At 44.3% G+C, this 12,943-nt stretch overlaps 1 pseudogene; it reads right to left on the bottom strand.

The window, feature by feature from the left end:
- Nucleotides 1-3,132: 3,132 nt before the first annotated feature.
- LOC136406454 (integrator complex subunit 11 pseudogene) lies at nt 3,133-5,094 on the bottom strand (annotated as a pseudogene).
- Nucleotides 5,095-12,943: the final 7,849 nt, after the last annotated feature.

The raw sequence follows: 12,943 nt of genomic DNA, 5'->3' as shown, positions 1-12,943 counted from the left end.
TATACAACGACCGTGTATGTTATGCATTATCCAATAAAAATTTAGTGTTGTCCCGGAGGACAGCTGTGATTGGCTCCAGCCACCAGCAACCATGAACATGAGCGGTAGGAAATGAATGGATTGTAATACATGAGAATGTTTTATATTTTTAACATTATTTTATTATTAAAGATTTGTCTGCAAGCCAGATGCAGCCATCAAAAGAGCCACATCTGGCTCACAAGCCATAGGTTCCTGACCCCTGCTCTAGTCACTGTACTACTGTTTGGTCAGGCAAATTAGTGATTCTTGTTACATTTTTCTCTAAGAGCATGAGTTTTAAATGTATACATTTTGGATATAAGGAAATAAAGGCAAAGAATCACTTTTTATCACACAACTCAGTCTTTTATTTTGCATTATTTTTTAAAAAGATTTTATTTATTCATTTTAAAGAAGAGTGAGACAGAGAGAGAGAGAGGAGGAAGCATCAACTCCCATATGTGCCTTGGCCAGAGAAGCCCAGGGTTTCAAACTAGCCACCTCAAAGTTCCAGGTCAATGCTTTATCAATTGCACCACCACAGGCCAGGCCAATTTTGCATTATTTTATATTGTGCAGCATCTTCTCAAAATTTGTGTAGGCAGAGATTGTTTTGCTTTTTTTTTTTAAGTTTATTTATTTATTTTTTTAGAGAGAGGGGAGAGTGAGAGAACAGAGGGAGGAGCAGGAATTATCAACTCCCACATGCGCCTTGACCAGGCAAGCCCAGAGTTTCGAACCAGCCACCTCAGCGTTCCAGGTCAATGCTTCATCCACTGCGCCACCACAGGTCAGGCTGTTTTGCTTTATTGAAAGGGGTAGATGACTTTTAAAATACCCAGCACACTAAGAAGCGTCGAGTAAAGACATTTTGATTGGTTTGTCCTTTGATTAAGATTTAGCATCAAGTTAGTACACGGCACAATTTACAATTAAAACTGAATGATAATTTAAATATTTTATGGAATGCCCAGGCAGTGGCACAGTGAATAGAGTGTTGGCCTGGGATGCTGAGGACCTAGGTTCAAAACCCCGAGGTCGCTGACTTGAGCATGGGCTCACCAGCTTGAGTGCGGGGTCTCTGGCTTGAGCCCAAGATCACTGGCTTGAGCAAGGGATTACTGGTCAGCTGGAGCCCCGTGGTAAAGGGACATATGAGAAAGCAATCAATGAACAACTAAGGTGCCGCAACAAAGAATTGATGCTTCCCATCTCTCTTCCTTCCTGTCTGTCTGTCTCTGTCTCTCTCTCTCACTAAATAATAATAAAAAAAAGTATTTTATGAAAGTGGAAATGTAATTGGTGCTGCAATTCATATAAGTTAAGCATAACAGAAGAAGAGATAGAATAAATTCCCTATTCTCAATTCTTCATTTGAAGTAATGAGTTTTGTGATTAATTTAGTGGGCTGCTTTTTTATTTTCAGAAATTCTTTCTCCATTGTTGCTACTAAGCCCTCTGCTCAGGTCATTGAACAATGGCCTGTGAAGACTATAGAGTTTTAGAGGACAGTGATTAAAAGCTCTGGCTCTGAAGCCAGAAAGCAGGAATAACTTTATGTTCCTTAGTTTTCTCATTGATAAAAAGGTAATAATAATGTTACCTATTGTGTTATTGTGAGAATTACATATGATATCTAAAAGCACATAAGTTAGCACATCAAAAATGCTCAGCTATTGATGGCTAATGACTATTAAGTATTACTTTATACTGTCTCTGAAGATCTATCTGCTCTACTTACAAGTAATTTGTGAACAGAGTCATCCATAATTTAATGTCAGTTGCTGCTTATGTGGTTTCCAGTATTTGGGTGGAGAACTATTTATCAAAGCCAAGAACTGTGTGTTCTGTTTCTGTCATGTTTATTCAGTCATTAAATGACCACAGTGTCTGTCTTTGGGTTTATATTAGTCAGTAGTTCTATGATTTAATTGTTGAAAATGATATCTGGTCCTAAATTATTTATGTAGCATCAGTCCCAGTAGAAAATGCAGACCTCCACCCATAAATATCACTCTGTTCAGAACCTTTTTAAAAAAAATTAATTTAATTTATTGTGTTAACATGGATTCAAGTGTCCCACTCAATATAACACCCTCACCCCCACCCCAGTGTCCCCTATTATACCCCCTTGTCCCCTCCCCCTAACTCCCTCCCCACTTCCCTCTGGGATTTGCTGTCCTGTTTTATCTGTATCTCTGCGTTATGTATATAACATTTCACTAATCCCTTCACCTTCTCTGATCCCATCCCCTCATCCCCCTTCCCTCTGACAGCTGTCCCTCTGCTCCCTGTGACCCTGCCTCTGCCTCAGAAACTTTTTTTTAAGCTGTGTATGTCTTTATATTTTAAAAAGATTTTATTTATTACTTTTAGAAAGAGGAGAGAGAGAGAAAGGGGGAGGAACAGAAAGCATGAACTAGTAGTTACTTCTCATATGTGCCTTGACTGAGCAAGTCCAAGGTTTTGAACTGGTGACCTCAGCATTCTAGGTTGACGTTTTATCCACTGTGTCACCACAGGTCAGGCTGTTCTGAAACTTTTATTCTAGATTTTATCCCTGGTTAAAATACAAATACTTTGGTTTTTATGATTTTAAGATAAGACTTCTTTGCTCTTACACTATGCTTTCAAAATATTGCCAAATATCATCTATTTTTCATTCTTATCTGCTGGATCCATCTGATGTTATACTTTCAATACTTTTGCCCTAGCTCTAATAATAACTATTTATATTTAAGAACCAAAAATTCTTCTACAGGAGCTTTCAGTTTTCAACTTTTTCCCATTTCAATTCCTATGGGATGCTACAAAATATTTCACCAAATGTACCAATTTATTCATGAATACTTCTTTTAGATTTCCCCTCTGTCCATTTATCATGGATACTGATACCCTTAGATTGGAGTTAGGTGGTACTCTAGGATTATGTTTAAATATCATAAAATTATTTGATGGTCTCTGATCATACTCTTTTTAAAAAAAAATTTTTTGTTTTTGTTTTTGTTTTTTTTTTAAATGTGAAGAGGCCTCAAGGGCTATTTATTTCTTCCACCAAAAATGATCATTTAGGCAGAAGTGTGACACCGGTATTATCTCTAAAGATGAAGTCTACGGCCGGGTGTGGGCTGCACATCCATAGAAGGAAGACCAGGACACACACACCATCCTAGAGCCAAAGCCCAGGTTCGTCTGATTGACCTGCTGGTGGCCTGCTGGTGGCCAGCTGCCTCCACTGGGGGCCTGGGGCAGACCCTTCTTGAGCAGGGATGTGAGGTAGCTCCCCAGCTCTTCATCCTGGTAGGTCCACGAGACCAGCACTTTGGTGCCTGGGTCTTCTGAATGGGCGGCGGCCTGGATGAGGATGGACTCCACAGTCACAGAGCCATCAGGAAGGTGCTGCACACAGTGGTCCTTGAGGAGGCTCTTCAGATGGCTGTAGACACGCATGGCTGTTTCCTGCTCTTTCCGCGTATTGTGCAGGTGCACACGGCAGGTGAAGCGCAGCTGGTGCTCGGCCAGGCCCAGCTCCTTGAGGGCCTGCTCTGAGGACGCCAGCTGGAAGTTACTGTCCTTCATGATCAGGATGCCATGCAGGAGCCGGGGCTTGTTGGAGTCAGAGAGCAGCCCCTGTGCCATCTCCCTCTTCAGTAGCCCCAGTGAGATGCCCAGAGGGATGCTGGGGCTCGTGGGCAGCGTCACCGTCTCTCCATTGGCCGGCATGTAGCAATGACTCGGAACTCCTGCTCGATCTTCTGCTTCAGGAACTTCATCTTCTTGGCCTCGCCGTGCACCAGCAGCACACTCTTGGGCTCTGCCTGGCCCACCAGCTGCACGATGCCCTTGGCATCTGCGTGGGCGCTGAAGGACATGTACTCCACCTGCATCCGCACTTCTAGCACCTGCCGCCCTTCCATCTCCAGCTTGCGCTGTCCACTGAGGATCTTGTGGCCCACAGTGCCCTGAACACAGTAGCCAGGCATGATGACCGTGTTCTTCTCGTTTCCTGCCCACTTTCGGAATATCTGCAGGGACTGGCCAGCACGCAGCATTCCCGGTGTAGCAAACACGCCCATCGGACCCGGGTTGTCAGCAAAAGCTCTGTCGAAGGCCTTGATGTGCTTGAACTCAAACATGTTTCTCTGAACGAAGGTCTTCTGGATCTTCTGGTTGGTCCAGGTGATAAAGAGCTTGTAGAAGGTTGGCCTTCTCCGTCAGACCCATGGAGAAGTAGATGGGGGCCTTCAGGTTCATGCGCTCCCAAAAGGTCTCAGCAGGATTCACAGCTCCTGAGCACGGCCCAGTGCAAACACAGGGATCAGCACCTTCCTACCACGCTCCCCCATCTCGTGGACCTTCTTGAGGAAGTCTCCTTCCCGACAGCGCTTAGAGTCACGGATGGTCGTGGCATACGTGGATTCTGTGATGAGCAGGTTGGGGCGGCATTTGTCAATCCAGGCAGCTCCCAGGTGCTGGTCCGGGGTCATGTTGTAATCGCCCGTGTAGACCACAGACTCCAAGCCCACTCTGATCTGGAACATGGCTGCCCCCAGCACATGACCCTCATAGTAGGCCTTGATCTGCAGCTCCTCGTCCACCTGAACCGTCTGATGGAAGTGGACAGCCACCACCTTCTTCATACAGTCTTTGATCATCTGGGAGGTGAAGAAGTTGGCCTCGCCCTTCTTGTCCACAGCGATCTTGCGGTAGTCCTCCAGCAGGATGGGGCAGATGGCCTGGGTGGGGTGGGTCATGTAGATGGGCCCGTCGTAGCCCACCATCTCGCTGAAGTAGGGCAGTGCCCCGCAGTGATCCAGGTGGAAGTGGCTAATTATCAGACAGTCCAGGAAGTCGGTCAGCCGGCCATTGCGAGTGATGTAGGAAAAGTCAGGGAAGCGCCTGTCATCATTGAAGCCCATGTGTATCCCGCAGTCCAACAGGACGTTCTTGCCCCCAGTGGAGACCAGGATGCAGCTCCGGCCCACATCCTGGCCGGCCCCCAGGGGGGTGACCCTGATCTCGGGCATCCTGCCCAGACGCGCTCCCAAGCCCCGTCGCTTCGGTGCTCCCTTAGCCGCGCGCCCACCGTCAGGGGACAAGACCCGGAAAGCTGCAGCCAAAACATCACAAGAGAGTCTGATCATACTCTTGGCCAACCATACTGTGATATCATAACAGCTGAAACTTTAGTCAAGTGTTTTAATTTCAAATAAATTGCTATGTGTTGAGGATGATTCTAATTAAAACTGGAGCAGTTAGTTTTGATTCTCTTTTTAAGTAGTGGGGCCCTGGGGTTGAAATATTCTGCTTTAGCCTGACCAAATGATTGCACAGTGGATAGAGCATTGGCCTGGGATACAGAGGACCCAGGTTTGATACCCCGAGGTTGCCAGCTTGAGCGCGGGATCATATCCATGACCCCATGGTTGCTGGCTTGAGCCCAAAGTCTCTGGCTTGAACAAGGGGTCACTTGGTCAGCTGGAGCCCCCCCTCCTTAAAGGCACATATGAGAAAGCAATCAATGAACAACTAAGGGGCTGCAATGAATTGATGTTTCTCATCTCTTTCTCTTCCTGTCTGTCTCTCTCTCAAAAAAAAAAAAAATTAGGTAATATCCTTTTCTGACATTTAAAGAAAGGCTCTGATGATAATCTAACCTGCCTGCCCTTATTGTCTTAGATATTTTTTTGTTACTGTGTAATATCTATATATGCACTAAGAGTAGTAGTTAAACAGGGTTTTGTTTTGTTTTGTTTTTACAGAGACAGAGAGAGAGTCAGAGAGAGGGACAGATAGGGACAGACAGACAGGAACGCAGAGAGATGAGAAGCATCAATCATCAGTCTTTCATTGCAACACCTTAGTTGTTCATTGATTGCTTTCTCACAAGTGCCTTGACCGCAGGCCTTCAGCAAACTGAGCAACACCTTGCTCGAGCCAGCGACCTTGGGTCCGAGCTGGTGAGCTTTGCCCAAACCAGATGAGCCCTCACCCAAGCTGGCGACCTCGGGGTCTCAAACCTGGGTCCTCCACATCCCATTCCGATGCTCTATCCACTGTGCCACTGCCCGGTCAGGCTAAACAGGGTTTTATTGCTAAAGAAGACTCCTAGGACTCAAAGTAACAATGTTTACAAATTTACAGTTTATTAAAGGAAAAGACCATATCAATGTTATTAAAGTAGGGATTACATCACAGCGAAGGCTGCTTCACAGTAAGAGGTCTAGAAAGGCCGGGGCGGGCTGCTTCACAGTAAGAGGTCTAGAAAGGCCAGGGAGGGCTGCTTCACAGTAAGAGGTCTAGAAAGGCCGGAGCGGGCTGCTTCACAGTAAGAGGTCTAGAAAGGCCAGGGAGGGCTGCTTCACAGTAAGAGGTCTAGAAAGGCCGGGGAGGGCTGCTTCACAGTAAGAGGTCTAGAAAGGCCGGGGCGGGCTGCTTCACAGTAAGAGGTCTAGAAAGGCCAGGGCGGGCTGCTTTGCTTGCCCTCTAAGGGTTGAGACCAGATGCAGAAAACTCTGGAAGCAAAAAGCCCATAATGGCGTCTTGGGTATAGTTTTCTAATATTTTGCTGGTCACCTAAAACATATTCCTGTTAAAAACCAGTCTCAGCAGTAGAGCTGAGACCTGATATAAACTAATCTAGTCTATATGACTGGACTTTTCTTTCAGTTCATTTCTAACTATAGGGAGTCAGACTGGATAAGTAGAGATCATGGGGCCACCTTGCCCATTAGAGTCTAGAGTCTAGACAACAAATCTTTAGATCAGGGGTCCCCAAACTACGGCCCACGGGTTTGGGGACCCCTGCTGCACTTCCGGAAGGGGCACCTCTTTCATTGGTGATCAGTGAGAGGAGCATAGTTCTCATTGAAATACTGGTCAGTTTGTTGATTTAAATTTACTTGTTCTTTATTTTAAATATTGTATTTGTTCCCGTTTTATTTTTTTACTTTAAAATAAGATATGTGCAGTGTGCATAGGGATTTGTTCATAGTTTTTTTTATAGTCCAGCCCTCCAACGGTCTGAGGGACAGTGAACTGGTCCCCTGTGTAAAAAGTTTGGGGACCCCTGCTTTAGATAGTTAACCATGAGGTAGCAAGCTGGGGGAAGGGACTGAATTCCATCAATCTCTTTGGAATTCTTGAATTAGGTTTAGATAAATAGACATGTTACATTGTTTTAGATTATCAGCCTCTGTAGCCTTTAATTGATTTCACTGATATTAATAATCAATGTTGACAAAGTGGTACAATTCACAACTACCCCAAAATTCCTTGGACTCGTGGTTACAAAACAACACTATTAACCAATATGTTTCATGCCTAGACTAGGGGTCAATGCCATGCAGAAGCTTTAGCAAAAACAATTCAGGTTGATTCCTAACCTGCTGGAGTTAACTATGACATCACAGTCCTCCACCCTGATCTGTTGTCAAGACCTTTTTATGACAAAACAATTATCTTCAGTTTGACAGAAGTTGCTTTACAAGTGAAGTACACACACAGGTTTTAAACATTTGCAACAACCAGTGAAGAGTTGGTGTAGTTGTAAACAGAAACTAAACCATTTAATAATATGTTGGTCAAATAAGTTTATAATATGATGTATGTTTGCTCGCTTATAGTTTACATTGGGTGTGGGAGACAGGCTGTAAGCTGGCAAGGTCCTCATGGCCTAAGGCTTAGTTTTAAGACTAAGCCTTTCCCACCCTTTTAATACTAAGATCTTTTCAAAACTAAGCTTTTCCCCAAGCCCTTGACTGTTGCATGATGTGGAGTGGTGCACTCTTATGAGGAATCCCATTTATGCTTCAGATAAGTGGCTTTGTATCAGAGACTTCCTTATTTGTATATTGGCTTAAAGGCTTTAATTTTCTACTCTATAAAATGAAGCAGACCAGGGGCTCTCTCTCTCTCTCGGTTCCTGCCATTAGCATTGCAGAGGAGAGGCAGCCAAGATGGCGGAGTGCTGAAGGAGAAGCTAATTTGTGCAGAGTTTGTGCAGAGAGAAGGAGATGGGGAACAGAAGTGAATAAGGCTGGTGGGACCTTTGATTCTAGGAATACTCAGATGAGTTAGTGGCTTTGGGAACCCTGAATGGAAAGGGAAATATTTTCCCACCGTGTGTATTTTTTGCCCGCTAGGATTAAAGGTAATGGTCCACCAGTTCTTGGCTCCATTGTTTCATTACCGTCTGTTCGAATCAAATGCAAACCTGAACAAGCCAAGTGGCTGTGATGGTGGCCACGGCTACTGACCCTACATAATACCAGCATAAATTTTCTCATATTTTTATACTGACTTTATATATTTGTCTTATTTCCCTAATCTATTGCTATCTGAACTTTAAAGTATAAATCTGCTGAGTGATTATGAACTATAATCAATCTATCATTAATCAAGTCTGCGTCTTCCTTAGGCCAATTCTATTCCATAGGGTTAATGTCCTGTGAAACAAAACCCAAAAGACATAGAGAGCTACTGTAAAGCCAGGAGCCACGGCCAGGGCCACCATCACAGCAGCCCGGCCCATGCAGGTTCGCATTGGATTCGGACAGTCGGTAAAGAAACAGCGGAGCCAAAAACTGATGGGCCATAGCCTTTAATCCTACCTTGCACCCGGCAGGCAAGTAAAAATACACACTGGGCTCCAAAACCCAGTCACACTCAGTGCTCACAAAGCCACTGACTTATCCGAGTTTCCTAGAATCAAAGGTTTCTAGCTCACCAGCCTTCTTCTCCTCAGTTCCCCATCTCCTTCCTTATCCCAGATACAAACTCTACACAAACTGGCATCTCACTCAGCACTCCGCCATCTTGGCTGCTTCTCCTGGCCTCCTCCACGTGGCCTCCTTTAGCTGCTGGCTCTACTCTCTCCGCTCTCTCATGCTAACCTCAGGAACCAAGAGCCCAAACTCTCGTTCCGTCCCCATTTCATAGTGTAGAAATCCAAACCCTTAATCCAATATACATAACAGGGAAGTCTCTAATACAAAGTCACTTCTCTGAGGCATGATAGGATTGTACCACCTCACACCAAAAAGGGTGGGACAGGCTTAATCCCAAAACCAAGGCTACAAGGATTCTGCTTGCCCCTAGCCCACCCCAACACACATTAATATCACCTGGGCGACGGCCTCCTCGTGTTATCTTTAACAAAGTGAGCATAATACATTTTATCCGCCCAACAGCTACCCTTTCTTCATTCATTTTGAGAATGCAGACCACTTTTGGGAGTTTTTCATTTAGCTCATTCCTTGGCTTGTAAAAAAAGAGGAAAAGGTTTTGTCAGGGTCCTTCCTTGCAGTAAGCATCTGAGTCCCAGCTAAAACAATATTATTCTCTTGTTCTAAACCTCTCTCTCAGCTTCAGCAGACTTGTCAGATTTTCCCTTTTGTAAAATCTGTTTATTGGGCTCCTTTCCTTTCAGCAATAGTTTCACCTTTTTTTCATTAATCATTAATTTTAATCCAAGCCTTTTCCCCTGGAGCAGACCCTTCCGATTCAGCCACTGGGCTAGTCCAGATGGCTGGTAGCAACGCGAAACATGGTTGGACTTCCCTTTCTGTCCATTTCTAATTGCAAGAGGTCAGATTGGTTCAGTAGAAAAAATGGGGCTCTCTTGTCTACTGGGCAACAAACATTTGTGCAGTTAGCCCCGATGTGATTTCTATCTCATTAATCTCTGGAATTCTTACATTAGGTTTAAATTAATAGGCACAGTACCTTGGTTTAGATGATCAGTTTTTGGAGAGTTTAATTATACATTCAGTCTGGGGATTACCGAGCTGGCTTTTGTTAAGGACTGAAGGTTTATGTGCCCACCCCCCTCATTCATATGTTAAAACCCTACTCCCAATGTGATGGTATTAGTAGGCCTTTGGGAAATAATTAGGAGTAGATGAGGTTTGGGAGGTAATGAGATTAGTGCCATTATAAGAGTCATGAGGGAGCTTGCAGCTCTCTGCTTGTAAGGATACAAGAAATTGGAAGTTTGCAACCAGAGGTGGGTTCCCTCCAGAATCTGACCATGCTGGCACTGTGATCTGGATCTCTGACTTCCAGGCTCCAGAACTGTGAGAAATAAATTTATCTTGTTTATAAGTCACCTAGTCTATGTTACTTTTTTATAACAACCCAAACAGACTAAGATAGAATTGCAAAAGAAAATTGAGGTACACTATAGAAGACTTGTATTTAAATTCCTGTATCATCCTTGCTCTCTTCTCCCTCTCCCACTGTAAAAGCATAATAATTTATCTAATGGCGACCCAACTTTAGTCCCCCTCATGTTAAATTGCAAAACACAAGCTAGAGGTTTGTAGATCAATCCTTTAATTCATTGTCACCCCTACATCTTTTTAAGCAGTTGCTGTGTCTTTTTATTTATTTATTTTTATTTATTTATTTATTCATTTTAGGAGGGGAGAGAGAGAGGAAGAGAGAGAGAGAGAAGGGGGAGGAGCAGGAAGCATCAACTCCCATATGTGCCTTGACCAAGCATGCCAGGGTTTTGAACCGGCAACCTCAGTGTTTCCAGGTTGATGCTTTATCCACTGCGCCACCACAGGTCAGGCAGTTGCTATGTCTTAAGCAATTGCCTATCAATCTACTACTTTGAGGGTGATAAGGAATTTAATAAGTCCAGTCGGTTAAATGCAATGGTCTTTACCCATTGTTATACCATGTGGGCAGAGATGTGAGTGCTTTGATCTGAGGATATTTAACTAGAAAGGCCAAACTGGTATAATATTTTTTCCAGCCTTTTGATAGCTTTCTAGCTTTTTCAGAGCATTAGCTTCAGTCACTAGGTATGCAAAGTCAAACCCAAAATATGTATAAAATTCTGTCAATATCCACTTAAGTTCCCCTGGATTAATAGATAAAGGTTCAATAGTATCTACTGTACCTTGCTAGCTATGGGCTGGACTTTCTTCCCTTGAAACACTTCCCAGGCCTAATTACAAACATTGCCTTCGTTGATGGCAAACAGAATAATTATTATCAATGGTTTAGGTTCAGTTAGGGCCTCAGGTATATTTTGTAATTTTATCTGTTGCTGCATGGTTTGAATTCCTCTATGTCAATTCATTTCATAGACCCAGGTTGCCACTTCACGAAATCAAACTAAGGTATCAATTTGTTGATTCTTTATATAAGGTTTCTTTGATGAGCATCAACATGTCCCACTTTAGTTTCCCCTTAGAATTTACATAAAGATTTACACAGAGTAGTACCCCTTTTAGCATCCAGTTATCTGTGGCCCCCTTGCCAGACCAAATTGCAAACCCATTAGTAACAGCCTAAGAGCCTGGGAACAGGGCATTTATTTGTATCTAACTTTTTTACCACTGCCAGAAACACAATCTATAATTTAGCTTTCTGGACCAAGTTGTTCCCTTTTTCCCTCAAAGTTGTTCTTATTTTTTAAATTTATTTTGTTTTTTTCTTCTTTTCCAAGTAAGAGGCGGGGAGATAGAGAGACTGATTCCCACATGCACCCCAACCCGGGTCAATCTGGCAACCCCTGTCTGGGGCTGATGATCTGCCCATCTGGGGTGATGCTTGCAATTGAACTCTTTTGAGTGCCTGAGGCAGAGGCTCCAGGGAGCCATCTTCAGAGCCCAGGGCCAATCGCTCCAACCAGTCGAGCCAAGGCTGCGGGAGGGGGAGAGAGAGAGAGAGAGTGAGTGAGAGATATGGGGCAGGAGAGGGGTGGAGAAGCAGATGGGTGCTTCTTTTGTGTGCCCTGACTGGGAATGGAACCCAGGACATCCACATGCTAGGCCGATGCTCTACCCCAAGCCAACCGGCCAGGGCTGTCCTTATCTTCTTTCATGAGAATTTTAATTATCTGCTGGAGACTGAGGCACCGCTTTCTGTATTGAACCATGATGCTCTATTCTGGAACTGTTATTTGCAAACAAAGCTGATGCCTAATATCCTTGAACAATTAGTTGAAGTAAGGGACGCAATTCTACAACAGCAGCAGGCATGACCTGGTTTAGGTTGCTCTAAAGCAGAGGTCCCCAAACTACGGCCCACAGGCTGCATGCGGCCCCCTGAGGCCATTTATCCGGCCCCAGCCGCACTTCTGGAAGGGGCACCTCTTTCATTGGTGGTCAGTGAGAGAAGCAGAGTTCCCACTGAAATACTGGTCAGTTTGTTGATTTAAATTTACTTGTTCTTTATTTTAAATATTGTATTTGTTCTTGTTTTGTTTTTTTACTTTAAAATAAGATATGTGCAGTGTGCATAGGGATTTGTTCATAGTTTGTTTTTTTTATAGTCTGGCCCTCCAACGGTCTGAGGGACAGTGAACTGGCCCCCTGTGTAAAAAGTTTGGGGACCCCTGCTCTAAAGGCTCCCATTTTGCATCTCCAACAAATACTGTTCAAAGGGTCAATGAATACATTTATTTCTTTTTAAATTTTACTCAGTAGGCCTGACCTGTGGTGGCGCAGTGGATAAAGCGTCAACCTGGAAACAATGACGTTGCCGGTTCAAAACCCTGGCTTCCCTTCTCTCTCTCTCAATCTCTCTCTCTCAATCTCTCTCTCTCTCTCTCTCTCTCTCTCTCTCTCTCTCTCTCCTGTAAAATGAATAAATAAATAAAAATAATTTGAAAAAAAAAGCCTGACCAGGTGGTGGCGCAGTGGATAGAGCGTCGGAATGGGATGAGGAAGGACCCAGGTTCGAGACCCCGAGGTCGCCAGCTTGAGCGCGGGCTCATCTGGCTTGAGCAAAGAGCTCACCAGCTTAGACCCTAGGTCGCTGGCTCCAGCAGGGGGTTACTCGGTCTGCTGAAGGCCCGCGGTCAAGGCACATGTGAGAAAGCAATCAATGAACAACTAAGAAGTCGCAATGCGCAACGAAAAACTGATGATTGATGCTTCTCATCTCTCTCCGTTCCTGTCTGTCT

This window comes from Saccopteryx leptura, chromosome 5 (assembly GCF_036850995.1).
Source record: "Saccopteryx leptura isolate mSacLep1 chromosome 5, mSacLep1_pri_phased_curated, whole genome shotgun sequence".
Lineage (NCBI taxonomy): Eukaryota > Metazoa > Chordata > Mammalia > Chiroptera > Emballonuridae > Saccopteryx > Saccopteryx leptura.
The sequence above is the reverse complement of the archived record's forward strand: the minus strand, read 5'-3'. Positions and strand labels throughout refer to the sequence as shown.